Source organism: Danio rerio, chromosome 17 (assembly GCF_052040795.2).
Source record: "Danio rerio strain M-AB ecotype USA chromosome 17, GRCz13ab, whole genome shotgun sequence".
NCBI lineage: Eukaryota > Metazoa > Chordata > Actinopteri > Cypriniformes > Danionidae > Danio > Danio rerio.
Genome location: NC_141037.1, coordinates 13595481 through 13610000, shown reverse-complemented (window position 1 = coordinate 13610000; position 14520 = coordinate 13595481). Strand labels below are relative to the sequence as shown.

At 36.0% G+C, this 14520-nt stretch overlaps 1 protein-coding gene and 1 long non-coding RNA gene across 5 annotated transcripts in view; one reads left to right on the top strand and one right to left on the bottom strand.

The window, feature by feature from the left end:
* LOC147839938 (uncharacterized) overlaps nucleotides 1-8876 on the bottom strand; it is a 9082-nt gene extending 206 nt beyond the window's left edge. The window contains exons 1-3 of the long non-coding RNA XR_015513109.1: nucleotides 3814-8876; nucleotides 1856-3572; nucleotides 1-1767 (exon numbers count right to left, since the gene is read on the bottom strand). The exon at nucleotides 1-1767 is cut by the window's left edge and continues 206 nt beyond it. This is a non-coding gene — a long non-coding RNA (uncharacterized LOC147839938). The remainder of the gene's footprint in view (nucleotides 1768-1855; nucleotides 3573-3813) is intronic.
* Nucleotides 1-14520, top strand: part of emilin1b (elastin microfibril interfacer 1b) — a 181960-nt gene that overhangs the window by 143253 nt on the left and 24187 nt on the right.

Below are 14520 nucleotides of genomic sequence, written 5' to 3'. Positions count from 1 at the left end.
CCATCCATCCATCCATCCATCCATCCGTCTTTCTGTCTGTCTGTCTGTCTGTCTGTCTGTCTGTCTCTTGATTGCATACTTCATGTTAATTATATTTTTTTTTATCACTTATCTGTGCAACAGTTACTCAATAAAACTCAAGTACAATATTTGAACTTGCACCTGCAAGCATAAGAAACATTTCTGTCTTTATAGTTGTATAAGCATGCTCTGTGTTTGTTTGTGTACAGCAGTCTCATCTTAAAATCCTGTACTGGAACAAACAGCCTCATCATTTGCACAAACAACCGTAACGAGGGCTGTTTCCACATGATACGGCATGACTGCATTATGTTTGTAAACGGAGGTGGAAACCACTGGCAACAACAACATGGATCTAACCCATGCTATGTCTAACAATATGAGCACTGTGGCTGAGTTTTGATATTGCCTGTCAGTATCAGTGTTTTCATGTGGACACAGTTGGACTGGATCTGGGAGTAACCGTGCGGTCCCGCCAGGTGGATCTCGGACAGTCGGCTGAGCTTGTGTCCTGTCCCGTGGAGAGACAAATAAGCAAGGCTGTAAAAACAGGCGGCCCGTGCAGCCACAGCTGCTCTGACCACTTCCTGTGGAAGAGGTCAAAGGTCATCAGGGTCAGAAAGGTTACTTTTAAAATGTATAAATACTGGAGATAACAGAATACATTGGTTATTTTGTTAATGTTAAAGTGTTTACCATACATTTATTGAAGTATTACATTAACATTAGTTCATGAAAATTATGTTGATCAATGTTTGTTCATATTAACTCACAGTGCATTAAGTAACATTAACAAGCACAACTTGGGGTTTTAATATTAATGCATTAGTAAATGTTGAACTATGTATAGTAACTGCTAAACAAGTATTGTTTACTAGTTCATGCTAATAAATACATTAACATCAATATCTAACAAGCCATATTTGAAAGTGAGACCAGTGCGTTCTTCAAAAAGTATTTTGTAACTGGTTTCATTAGATTATTAAAGTTAAGTGACTTGATATCCACAAAATATTGGACTTTTCGCTTTTAAAGTCTCCATAATATTTCTTTATGTAAAAATGCTGTAACACTCAAGAAAGCACATGACAGGCTCATTTGGGAATATGTTTCCAGGTTTACATATTTAAGATCCATGAAATATGTGCCCTGGGCTATGCTTGGCTGCATTTTGTGTGTAAATAAGTGATGGGATGTTTGGATCTCTTCTATGAATCGTATCTTTTGGATAGTTCGTTTCAATGAACCACTTCAAAGAAGTCTTTAAGCCCTTGGTTTACCCGTGCTGTAGCTTAACCTGTTGTCCAAGTTTAGTTCAGTCGGTACTGTGCTGCTGTGTCAGTTTGGGCAGGCTGTCATGTACTGTTTGTGTTTGGTTCACCACCTGCTGAATAATTCATGTAGAATTATCAGTCTACCGGTTCTCATTTTGATCGTAGTGTACTGTTCTAGTAACTGTTTTGTCTTGTAATTGGTTTATTTCAAGTCAGAGGGGGTCTCAGGCATATTAAAAAGTAAGTAATTCGGGCATACTGAAGACGCAAACTGTTTCAAACTATTCAGTTCAGTTTGGTGAACTAGTTGGAGTTCACTTAAAAGATCTGGTTAAAAAGAACACAGTCCCACCCTTGCCATCCAAAGCCATGTCTCTCGAAATCACGAACAGGCACACCTTATAAATTACAGCAGACAACCCACTAGAGCATGTCATTCGCCAGTTAGAAAACTTCATAGTACTTCATAATTCTCATTCATATAATTCATATAATTCTGAATGAAAAACTGTATTATATGTAGCACGTTTTCAGTGAATGAACCAATGTGAATATAAAACCAACTTGACCTCGGTAAAACAAGCTAGGCGGAATAGCTAGGAATAATTTATCACTGTTTTGTTAAACTAAATATAAATCTACATTAACGATGCTGCAAAACGTCCCTTATGAAACTGAAAATAGTCACATCAATCTGTCGCCGGAAGATTTCAGTGACAGAACAACACTTCTGTGCATAAAACCCATTCATAACAACACAATCTACATCAGCTTTGCATGACTAAAATTGTTTAAAAGAGAACATTACCTGTCCAACAGATACACTTCAGCCATGGTGTCATCTTTCCTTCAGCGTGCAAAATTCACTCCAATATTGGTTCAGGATTTTAAAGTTTTGATTCAGCATTTGATTTTACTGTGACTGTGTCTCGTGTGCACATGCACGTGCCAATGGCGGATCTGCTTGAACAGAGGTGCGCAGTTGTTCAAATCTACATTTGTTGACAGACAGTTTGGGCTACTAATGGGAATTATCAGCCCGACAATATTTAATTGAAGGAACATTTTTTTAGTTTTATGCCTTACCCAGAATATAAAAATACATATAAATACATCTAAACCATTTACTTTAATCATTACTATTGGAATGCGAAGAGACTTTCAACCAGCACAACAAAAAGTGTTTCTGAAGACAATCACCCACTGCACCTTTAACTTGATATAGACAACTTTTCTGGCATGAAAAGTTAGCTAGGTAGCTTGTCATGTATGGCTTCAGACTTGCGACACAAAGTTGACCAGGGTTTGAGTCTGGCAAATGATGGTTTTAAAACCAGGTAAAAAAAGGTTTTAAAGAAAGATACTGCCGCTTTTCTCTTCTAGTTGGCACTTGAAAACATTATCTGTTGGGTTAAGAGAAGGGGGTGGGTGTAGCTGATAACAAGCTGACTGTCTCTCACAGATGTGCATGAGAAGAATGTTGAGATTGGCAGAAATGCACACAGCAAATGTACAGAAATGTACCTTATATTAAAAAAAAAAAACCCTATTTAAGATTCTCAAAAATGTACGTTGGGGATGATCAGTGTACATTGTACATACTGGGAAACATGCGAGTATAAGCTGATGCAGGACAACAGCGCCATTATTGGTGGAGTGACGAGACAGTGATAGAGCCAATTTGGTGGATAGGGATGATTAGAAGACCATGCTGGGTAAGGGCCAATTGAGGGACCCCTGCTCTTTAAGAGTAGTGCCATAGGAGTTTTAATGAGCACAGAGAGTCAGGACCTTGCTTTAATGTCTCATCTAAAAGCCCACTGACAGTAAAAGAAAGAAAAATTTCAGAAAGAAAAGTGGTCAGAGAAGATTATGCACACATTATGCCATTCGAAAGCATACAAAGAATGGAATACAAATACAGGAAACTGTAAATTGATATATTTAATGATATATATTTTACAGTGTAATTGTATTCTGTAGCTCTCTAATACTGAACTCAAAGGTCAGACTGTGGTGCACGGCCCAGGCCACACGAAGGGTCACTCTTATAGGAAGATGTGTGGGTAGAGACCAGAACGAAGGAAGTACTGAAGAAATGCAAAACGCGTGATGATTGAGCCTTTGTGTGGAAGCACAGGAAGTGAAAATGGCCAGGCTATTAAGTGAAACAAGAGGGAGTTTTCATGTCATTGTGTGTGTGTGTGTGTGTGTGTGTGTGTGTGTGTGTGTGTGTGTGTGTGTGTACGTGTTTTTGTGACATATCAGGACACAAATCTGTATAATGACATGGGTATGACACAGGTATTACAAAAAGGAGGTGAAATATGAGGACACTGGTGACGTCCTCATTTCTCAAAATGCTTATAAATCCTACAGGATGAGTAAAGCTGCACACAGTCTCCTGTGATGGTAGGGTTTAGGGGTGGGGTGGGGTGAGGGCAATACAATATACGGTTTGGGCTGCATAAAATGAATGGAAACCTATGTAATGTCCCCACTTTTCACAAAAACAAACATGTGTGTGTGTGTGTGTGTGTGTGTGTGTGTGTGTGTGTGTGTGTGTGTGTGTGTGTGTGTGTGTGTGTGTGTTTTTTTGTGAAGTTCAATTTCAACGGATTCCTTCACTGACAATGTTTTCTCGTTCATCTCAGTCGCAAATACTGCACACCGTCCCCTTCTTTATTTGTGTAACACGATAGTGTGTTTCATTATGCTTTTCAATGTCTAGTATGCAGAGGCACGGTACTGATGGATGTGTAATTGCTTTGTATAATCTCCAAAACCACAATTATCATTTCTGTGAGGAGTTGTTCAGCCACAAATGAAAGTTCTTTCATCGTTTACTCGCTCTCATGTCATTCCAGACTCGTACGACAGTGTCTGTTAAGCTTCAAAAAGGACAAAAACAAGACACTGCCTAAGTAAATTGTTTTACTGTATTGTTAGTCTATGTTAGGTTTGTGTGGAAAAACAGACTAAAACATGAGTTTTTTTTTTTTTTTTTGCTAAAATCTTCCCATCTGCTGTTTAATCTTAATACAAAGACAAATGAGATTTGCCAAGTTACAAAGGATTATAAGTGGAAAACTCAATCCTCCTGGCTTATTGGAAATCCATGCCTCCGGCAACTTAGCCACAACATGATATTATGTTGCTTCGTGCATGTTTTGTGATTGAAACATTTAATGAGTAAATCAGAAAAGGTTGGGACAGTATGGAAACCTGATGATCCTCGGCCCATTTCACAACACTTAAAAGACATTTAGAGACTGAAGACATCAAGTGAGGAAGTGTTTCAGGTGTAATTTTGTCCCAATCATTTTTCAAACAAGTCTTAAGGTGGGCAGTAGTATAAGCCCTTTGTTGCATGTTGCGCATCAAAATGCACCACACATTCTCTATTGGAGACAGGTCAGGACTGCAGGCAGGCCAGGCAAACTGGCGATCCTCTGCCAATTTCACAACACTTAAAAGACGTTTAGGGACTGAAGACACTAAGTGATTAAGTGAAGTGTTTTCAGGGGTAATTTTGTCCCATTAATTCTGCAAACAAGTCTTAAGGCAACAGTATGGGATCGTCTTTGTTGCATTTTTTTTTCCAAAATGCACCACAGATTCTCTATTGGAGACAGGTCGGGACTGCAGGCAGGCCAGTCAGGTAACTGTATCATCTCTCACGTATTTCTTGGCAAACTGACAATCCTTGGCCCATTTTTGCTTCTAAAGGACTAGACTTTTTTTGGATGCTGCTTATTTTACCAAATCATAATTACAATCATCTGTTTACATTACTGTGGCACAGTAGGTAGTGCTGTCGCATCACAGCAAGAAGGTTACTGGTTCAAACCTCGGCGGAGTCAGTTGGCGTTTCTGTGTGGAGTTTGCATGTTCTCTCCAGGTTCGCTTAGGTTTTCACTGGGTGCTCCAGTTTCCCCTACAGTACAAAGACATGTGGTACAGGTGAATTGGGTAGGCTAAAATTGTCTGTAGTGTATGAGTGTGAATGAGTGTGTATGGATGTTTCCCAGAGATGGGTTGCAGCTGTATGGGCATCCTCTGTGTAACACATGTGCTGGAAAAGTTGGCGGTTCATTCCGCTGTGGCGACCACGGATTAATAAAGGGACTAAGCCGAAAAGAAAACGAATGAATGTTTACATCACCTGTTTCAAATTGCTTCATTATTTAACTAACTTACCCGATTATTAGCTCTAACTTTTTTTGAAATGTGTTGAAAGAAAAAAATACGGATAAATCTCTATTTTGAAATAAACAATAAAAATCACGAGGAACATTAAATAATTAAATAATGGTTGTTGTATTGTCTTCAATGAAATACAAGTCAAAGTAAATTTAGAAATCACTACTTTGATTCTTTTTGTTTTGTTTGTGTCTTCCATACTGTTCCAGCTTTTTCTCATTTGGGCTTGTATGTTTAATTGTGGTTGTTGTTTGTACAGTATATCACTGTGAACTGGTACTAAAAGGTTAACCGTGTTTGTGAAGAACTAAACACTACCCTAAAGCTTACTTAAAGTGTTAAAATGCACAAACAAGAAATCAATTATATTTTCTGATGCTATTGAAGTCGTTTAATTTGACCAAAGTTTGACTTGTATTGTTTTTTTAAACACTACTCAGCCAGTTTAATGCATTAGAGCAAATATACATATGGTGCTTATTAAGTGATCCAAATGTCAAAATGTATTCATTTATATAAAAAATATACACTTTGTTATAATTAGTTAGGAAAAATGGTTTTTATTTTTCATTTTTTTGCAAAAATGTAGAGACTTTTTTTTTTCTAGTAAACCAAGGTTAGAAAACTGCTTCTGTGAGATTTGATCCTTACACACGTGTAATATGACATGACGTATAATGTAAAGCTATTTATAGGCATCTTTCATGAGACTCAGCTTTGACTTCCAAGCAAAAATAACAATAAACAAGACATCATCACAAACAGCTTACGCCGGTTAAAAGTGCATTAAAATCCAGGCTCAATAATTATCAGGTCATAAAAAGACTCAGATTAGATTTAGTGCTTACAGGGAGGAATTCAGTTTAACCGCTGGCTTTTAGGAAATTACCTGAGACAAAGCGGACCAAGACCAAGAAGGTGGAAATTAACCACCTGAGGGCTTTGAAGACAGATAGAGATGAGCGTCATCAGTGTAGCAATAAAATAATTGCAATGGATTTCCTCATTTAAGATGTTTGAATAAAAGATGATAAGTAACAATGGACTTAAAACAGAGTCTTGGGGAACACCAGAGTTAACTTCACATATTTATAATCATACATTTTAAAGATGTTCATTTTGCTCACGTTCTGCTGCTGTTCATCTTTTTCTCATATATTGCTTGTGATAATGATTATGATTCTTTCGATTCATTGAAAATGATTATTTGATAATGATTCTTTTTATTTTTTTATGATGATTATTTTGTTGATTCTTTTGAATTGTTTTTGATAATGATACTTTTGTTTATTTGATGATGATTCTTTTGATTCTTTTGTTGATGATTATTTCAATTCTTGTATAATGATTCTTTTGATTATTTGATAATGATTCTTTTGATTTTTTTGATGATGATTATTTTGTTGATTCTTTTAAATTGTTTTTGATAATGATTCTTTTGATTTTTTTGATGATAATTCTTTTGATTCTTTTTTTTTTTAAGTTTGAAGCACAAAGCCCTCACTCTTGTGCAATGCATTACAATTGCTTTGCAAGTCCATGTTTCATTTAATAAATGCAACATCTGTATCCTCTTGAACTTAACTTATGCATAAATAAGTAAAATATTTGTCATTTGTATTTTTTGTGAGACCTCATTTGGTCGAACTTTAGTCTGGAAAGCAGTGCTTACTATTAATTACAACATTTGCCACAATAATCTTCTGATTTGCTGCTCATTAATAGTTAGCAGGTTAGTTTTTACATCTAATTTTAGGATCTAAAAATTGTCTAAAAACAGTTATGCAGAATAAGAAATCAAATGTAAATTTATATATTAAATGTATTCAAAAATTATGGGTGAATAAATGTGAATAAATATATTATATTTATCAAATGTAAAATGATAAAAATCCAATTTGTTAAAGGGGTGGTCCAGATTGTAATTTTAAGGCTTGGTTGTGTTAATAAGATGCACAGCAATGTGTGCTCGTGTTTCACTTGAAGGAAATCATGCTATTTTTTCATAAATCTCACTTTGATTATACACAGCTACTCAGCTAATATGAAAACAACCATCATTAGAATCCACTGAAAGGCCCACCTCAAGTGACTTTTTGTGTAAACAGTCAGTCATCCTCCTGCCTGCTCTCTAAAATAAAATCTGACAATTGTCTGTAACAAGTGAAAATGGGGTGCGGCTCCTTTAAGAGAGATCGCCATTGTGTGTGTGTGTGTGTATCTATGTGAGTGTGAACTGTAATATACAGTGACACTGCTGACAAGAATATAACAAAAGATGTGGGATGCAACCTGTGTGAGCCTTGATTTATATTTATGCTGCTACACGAGCTCTCTGTGTTTTTTGACTCGGCGCGTTACACGACGTCTTTCACATATATTCGGAATATGCATGTGTAAGTAATAAGAATCGTTCACATATCTTTTTGCGAGTTCATTATCTGAGATGTAAAACGCATGTAAAGGCTGTGTATAGAGAGACATGCATGCGCTGGTGAAAAGTGTGTGTGTGTTTACAGCAGTTGTAAATATGATTTTGTAGCTAAATCATTAGCGGTGCCAAACAGCATTTCCCGTTGTTTACATCTTTGCTACAACATAGCGTTAAGGCTAGACACTGTACATGATCAATTTAAAAAATAAAAACTCACAGGCTACAACTTCTGCTTGTTGGAGTTGCTCCTTCTTTGTGGAGATTTTAACCGAATCCAGCACTGAAGTGGGAGAGCTACTGGAGCTATGTTTTGTCAAATCATGCTTGCTATATATTTTATAATTCTCTGGAACATAATCAATATTGAACTGTAAGCACTTCTGTCTTTGTGTCATGTAATTTGGAAGCCCAAATACAGAAACAGAGTAGCTCTGTGGAAATAGCAGCTTTTGGATGCTCTCCCTTTGCATTGAACTTTGAGCAGCTTGCATTCAGAGATGCTGTTTATGTTAACACAGTTACATTACACAGCAACTAAAGTTTCAAATATGATATGTGGCTGTCGCCACTGGGTTGCATGGTTCAGGATTTGAAAAGCTACTCATCGATGAATTTGCTCTTCAGTGTTTGGACTCTCAGTAATGACTTTTAACCACACTGAACTGAGCTAAACTGAACTGAACTTGAACACTAAAAACTGAACTACCCTGATCCAGTTACTATGACCATTTATGTGAAGCTGCTTTGACACAATCTACATTGTAGAAGCGCTATACAAATAAAGCTGAATTGAATATCGCAGTGGAACACCCCTTTAATATGTGTGTTAATAAGCAACTTTAAAGGGCTAGTTCACACAAAAATTACAATTCTGCCATTTACTTTTGCTTAACCTGAGTTTTTTGGGTAGTTGTTGTTGTTGTTTTCGGTGTTCTGTTGAATACAAAAAAAAAAAAACATATTTTGAAGAATGTTGCAAACCTGTAACCATTAAATTGTGTAGTATTTGTTTTTCATAAAATTGAGGCCATTGGTTACTGGTTTCCAACATTCAACTAAACTCAACTCACTTGAAAAAAAAAAAAAAAAAAAAAATTCGATTTCAAAAGCACTTTCAACCAACCACATTGAGTACTAAAGTGCTGTACATAAAAACACATACAAACAAGCAAACAGCTCAAATACAAATACTTACAACACATGATTAAAAGCTATTACATTGTGTTTTCAGTGACCTTTGAAATGTCTTCAAAGTATATGTTCGTTCCTTAGGAAAATTCTACAAAATATCTTCAGAGCTTTCAATTTTGGGTGAACTCACCCTTTAATAGTGGGAATTGTTCCTCTAAAGTATCTTTATCATGATGAAATTATGAATTATGTGTCGTCAATGAGGGGAAAATGTTATTCTTTTGTTTGTATTCAGTGAACAAATAAATAATGAACATTTTTATTTTGCCAATCAAAAACTTCAGTCACATGTAAAACTTTTCCAAGAAGCAAAAGACGGTTGTTTTGATGGAAAGACTCCAAACATGTGAGGACAATCAGAAGCTGAAGTCATTCCTGCAAGCATGAGGCGACTATAGCTTTGCATGACGTTACCAATTGCATCTCACACACCATGAGAATATGAACTGTCCAGTCTCTGGTAGTAGCCACAAGCCTCTACATATGTTAATCATTGTAGTTTTGCCCCATGACTCTGTGTAAACATATCAGTTTCAATCCCCAGGGCAGGCGGGAGAGAAAGCCTCATGGTTTCTAAATGGGTGGGGGACATTGTCTTGGCATTAGATCCAGGATTACAGTTCATGTAAGACCCGTTAAGTCCCTGAATTGAGAAATATCTGAGGTGACATGAGTATATAAGACTTTCCACGAAGCAGGCCAACACTGAAGGTGATCATACTGTATATAGGGCAACATTTATAGAGAGTCTGGAAAGTTTATGCATATTACTTTTAACTAGCACTTATAAATATAAAAGATATTAACACTTTTATTGCACAAGCATGTGCTACAATCATCCCAAAATACAGTAGAGACATTTTTAATGTTACGAAAGACTTTGATTTCAAATAAATGCTGTCTTTAATAAATTTTCTCAGATTATGAAAGAATATTGAAAAAATATAATGTAATTTAAAGTGATGATAATAATAATCATATAATTGATATGTGTATTGTTTCTTAGAAAAAATATAAATATAATTGTTTAATTAATTGCTTTTTAAATATATTAAAGTAGTAAACCGTTATAACAATTGTAATATTTTATATTGTATATTTTTTCTCTCAGATTATAAAAGAATCTTGAAAAAATATAAAAAAACTATAGTAAAGGTTTATTTATATAGCACCTTTCACAGACAATAACGGCCCTATCATAAACCCGGTGCAGTAAGGTGCAAGGTATGGTGTAACTTGTTGCTATTTTAAGACCAGCGCAACCTAAATTTTCACGTTTTATATTTTAAATAGCAAATCTGTTTGCCCCACTTTGTGGACTCATGGGTGTTCTGGTCTAGAAAAGAAGTGTGTTAAGGCGCATTGTTGACACGTTGCTATTTTGAGGAACCTCAACAGACTGCTGAGAGCAGCTGAGAGCATGTCTAAAGTCCAGCGCAGAGCGAATTAGTTCTGTGCCTATACGGTCCAAATGCTTACACATTGCTAAATACACACAGGATACACAGCAATACACAAATGTCTTTACATATGAAAAAAATTAAAGGATTAACTTGTTACAAAAATGATTAATTTTCTATATAAATATAAAAACCGCCGTCTCCATGCCTTCATGTCAGGTGACTTTTTTTTAGTTTATTTATGACAATTAGCATTTGTATAATGTTATTATTGTTAGTATTATTTATTAAATGCATATTTATATCTGTTTTAATAAAAACAGGTTTAGATTTGTCCACCTGTCGGTTTTTGAGATGTATGCATCACTATATGGGCATAAGAATAGCATGTGTGTTTGAATATTACTCCGTTTTTTTGACCACACTTCGTTATTATTGTTCATTTATTCGCTTGCTGGAAATTAGAACTGAATTTAGAAATAGTTTAAACGAATCTTTGCGCTTAACAAACTAAATTAAATATGTTGGCTAATGGATGTCTTCAGTGGAAGTGCCTACAACACTGTTTCCTTATCCACAAAAGTAAAGGAGTAAAGTAAAGAGCAAAAGTAAAGTAAGGCTCATTCTCTATACTCACGCTGCAGGTGGTCTGTTTAACTGTTTTCTCGCTAGCGAAGCATTCAGTTTTTCCACTTACAAAGTCCACCATTCAAATAGCAGATGTGCCATGGTGTGACGCAACTGACTCTTAAAGAGAATGGGAGACGAGACTCTGATTGGTTAATGTTATGCTTAAAACACACCAACTCAATAGGAGAATAAGCAAAACCCTGTAAGACCATGCGCCCAGGTGCAAAGCATATTTTTCTGTCCTTAAAATAGCAAAAGTAGATTTGGGCACTCCCTTAATGCTTTGCACCATGTGCTTTAGACTTTGCACATAGATCATTAAAAAAGAGCTTTACGTCACAAAGTGCTTTATAAATAAAAGAAAACTGGAAAACAGGTCAAATAAAACATATCAATAAAATTAAACATTAAAACAAGTCAAAAATAAAGATGCTATCTGGAGCAAAAATCAACATTCTGTATACTGTAACATATAATGATGTTAATAATAATCATATATTTGATCCTTGTAATGTTTCTTAGAAAAATAATAAATATAATAATTAAATTAATTGCACTTTAAATGTATTAAAGTAGTATAAGGGTATAATACATTGTAATATTTTGACACTTCAAGTGTATGTATGCATGTATTTATGTGCATACTGTATATACACACACACACACACACTCACACAGTCACACACACACACACACACAGAGCAGTTCTGTCTGGTTCTCGAATCTGATTTGCTGATAGCTGTGCGATATTCTGCAATATCAGAACTCGTAGTGGTAGTGATTGCATTGCATTGGCTTTTTCGGGGGTTAATTATTGTGATCTCCCGATTGCAACAGAGAAATACTGGGAAATGTCTCTAGACTGATGGCAGTTCATGATATTTAACCTTAAAATGTCAGCAAAATAACCTGTTTTTGCATTAGACATTATGCTAAAAATCATTCACGTACTAGCTCTAAAGTGAGGTTGGTAAATTAGTAACGGCTTCTGCAGTTCTGACGTCAGCTGCAGATGTGATTGAATGGCGGAAGAAAGTCCTCTTATAAAAGGATTTTTAAGACTCTTCTTGTTTGATTTTCTTTTTTATATACACTATTATGTTGTTGAACTGTTGTATAAATGCAATATCACACTCATAGCAGTGCGATATGGCTTGTATTGTCACTGGTGGGACACTAAGAACACTTATATACAGTATATTTTAAATGTATTAAATTTAATGTATTAAAGTTAGTAAACTGTTATAATGAATTGTAATATTTAACAATATTATTGTAATTTTGATCAAATACAAAAAATACAATACGATTTTAGAACAAATTTAAATGACAAAGACAGAAAGAAGATATCCATCTGTACGCATAATGCAATATCCTTATGGCCATACTGTACATGTAAGAGCAGAGACAGGTTTTTAATATATTTTAAACAAGTTAAATTAGTTTCTTCCTGATTAAATTGCTCCCTCGATAACAGACCATTTCTGCAGTCCTTTCTGCTCTATTGTTTTAGCTTTGCTGGAGAAAGTCCAGCAAATGATATCATAGGATTTTGGAGCCTGTTTCACACATGTATATTCATATACTCATTTATTCGAGACGCATTTATCAACACATAAGTGCCACAGAACTTGGTTGAACGTGCCAAATGTGCAGTTGGACACATTTTTATGTCCATACTGTGAATCCCCTGGGTGGTTCGACTATTGAGAGTGCATGAAGGCTGATATTCTTTGATTGAATGTTTCTCTGAAAGGCTACAATCATTTGATGTAATTTCTGTCCAGGGAGAAGCAATTAAAGCCTTTATTGAGGGAAGAATCGGAAAGGACCGTTTTCAGCCTTCCAGAGGAACAAAGAAATGATTGTATCTTTACACCAGATACTCTACATTGGATTAGGTCACTTTTATAACAGATGATTAGAGAATTATGTGTGTGTGTGTCTGAGAAATGAGGACAGAAACAGAGTGACTGAGTGAGTTCCATATATCATATATACTCATTTATTTACAGTGGAACGAAATGCTGTGTCTTGCAGGACCACGGTGCTGCATAAATAAACATATTCATAAAATATGAAAACAACACTGGCTGTAAGAGCTATTTTAAATCCATTACTAACATACCAGAGCAGTAATCTAACTATACTAACTAGTAACTACACATATACTATAAATACTTAACCATACACACAACTTTAGACAGACTATACACATGCTTTTACATGAGACAAAACAATATTGTGCAAAAGAGGTATTCTAAGCTTGAAGAAAACAAGTAGTGCAACATGATTTGAGGTACATTCAGGGCTTAATTTGTGCCGAAACACGACGGATCTCTGAAATCTGATCCGGCAGCTCATTTTACTGATCCCCTTCTCAACTGCCCTCCTCTCCCATTCTCTGTTTACTTTCGCTTTCTTCTGCGACTACCCAACCCTCTTCACTTTCGTCCGCAACACCCTTACATGTTCGATCCTGCTTCCGATCTGTTTTGGGACCTTGCACCGGGCCGATAGCCAATAGACAACACGATGCTGAGCCGGCATCACCGATCCTCCGCCTCACCCCCGTCGCTAACCGGTTTGCGAAAAATACACACTTAGGCCCCTTTTACACTAATACGTCTTAGTTTTACAATGGCATTTTAGAATGAAAATTATCCACATCCACACTGTGTTTTACCTAGCATTTCTGAATAGCCCTCCGTCCGCTGAAAACACACATAACGTGACCACACACAGACACAGCCACACACACTGTCATGCGCTCGTCTGAGCTCCAAAGAGCAGTGCACGTCCGACAGTTTATTACGATGTACCGCTGGATGGTGTCTCACTATAGTTGTTAAACATGATATTTAATGAATCTTGTCTCTATTTAACGACTCTTCTGTCTTTTGAATTCATTAGGTAACGTGTCACAGCATCAGTACACGGCTTTAGTCTTTTACTTTCACACTTGTACTTAGTAATTTTAGTGAAAACCTCAGATACTGTTGGTTGTGCACCTTTTTTACCGACCAACCTCCCGCAGAAAAAGTGATTGACTGGGGGTGTACAACTTATCTTTATTTATTTATGATTTGTTTATGGGTAAAACAAAGAACATGCGGGTCAGGTAATTGAAACGGTCGGCTACAAATAATTAATTAATTATGAATGAATGAATGAAGTATTCCTAAATAATTAATTCACCTCCACCTATGACAACGATACTATCGTCCATCGCGATGTTTCACATTAGACATCGTACAATGCCAGATTGGTCGACATCGCCCAACCCTACTTGCAATTCACAAATTAAGCCCTGAGTACATTCACAAGTAAACATTGTTTGCCTTGTTAAATTCTTGTAAAATGGAGT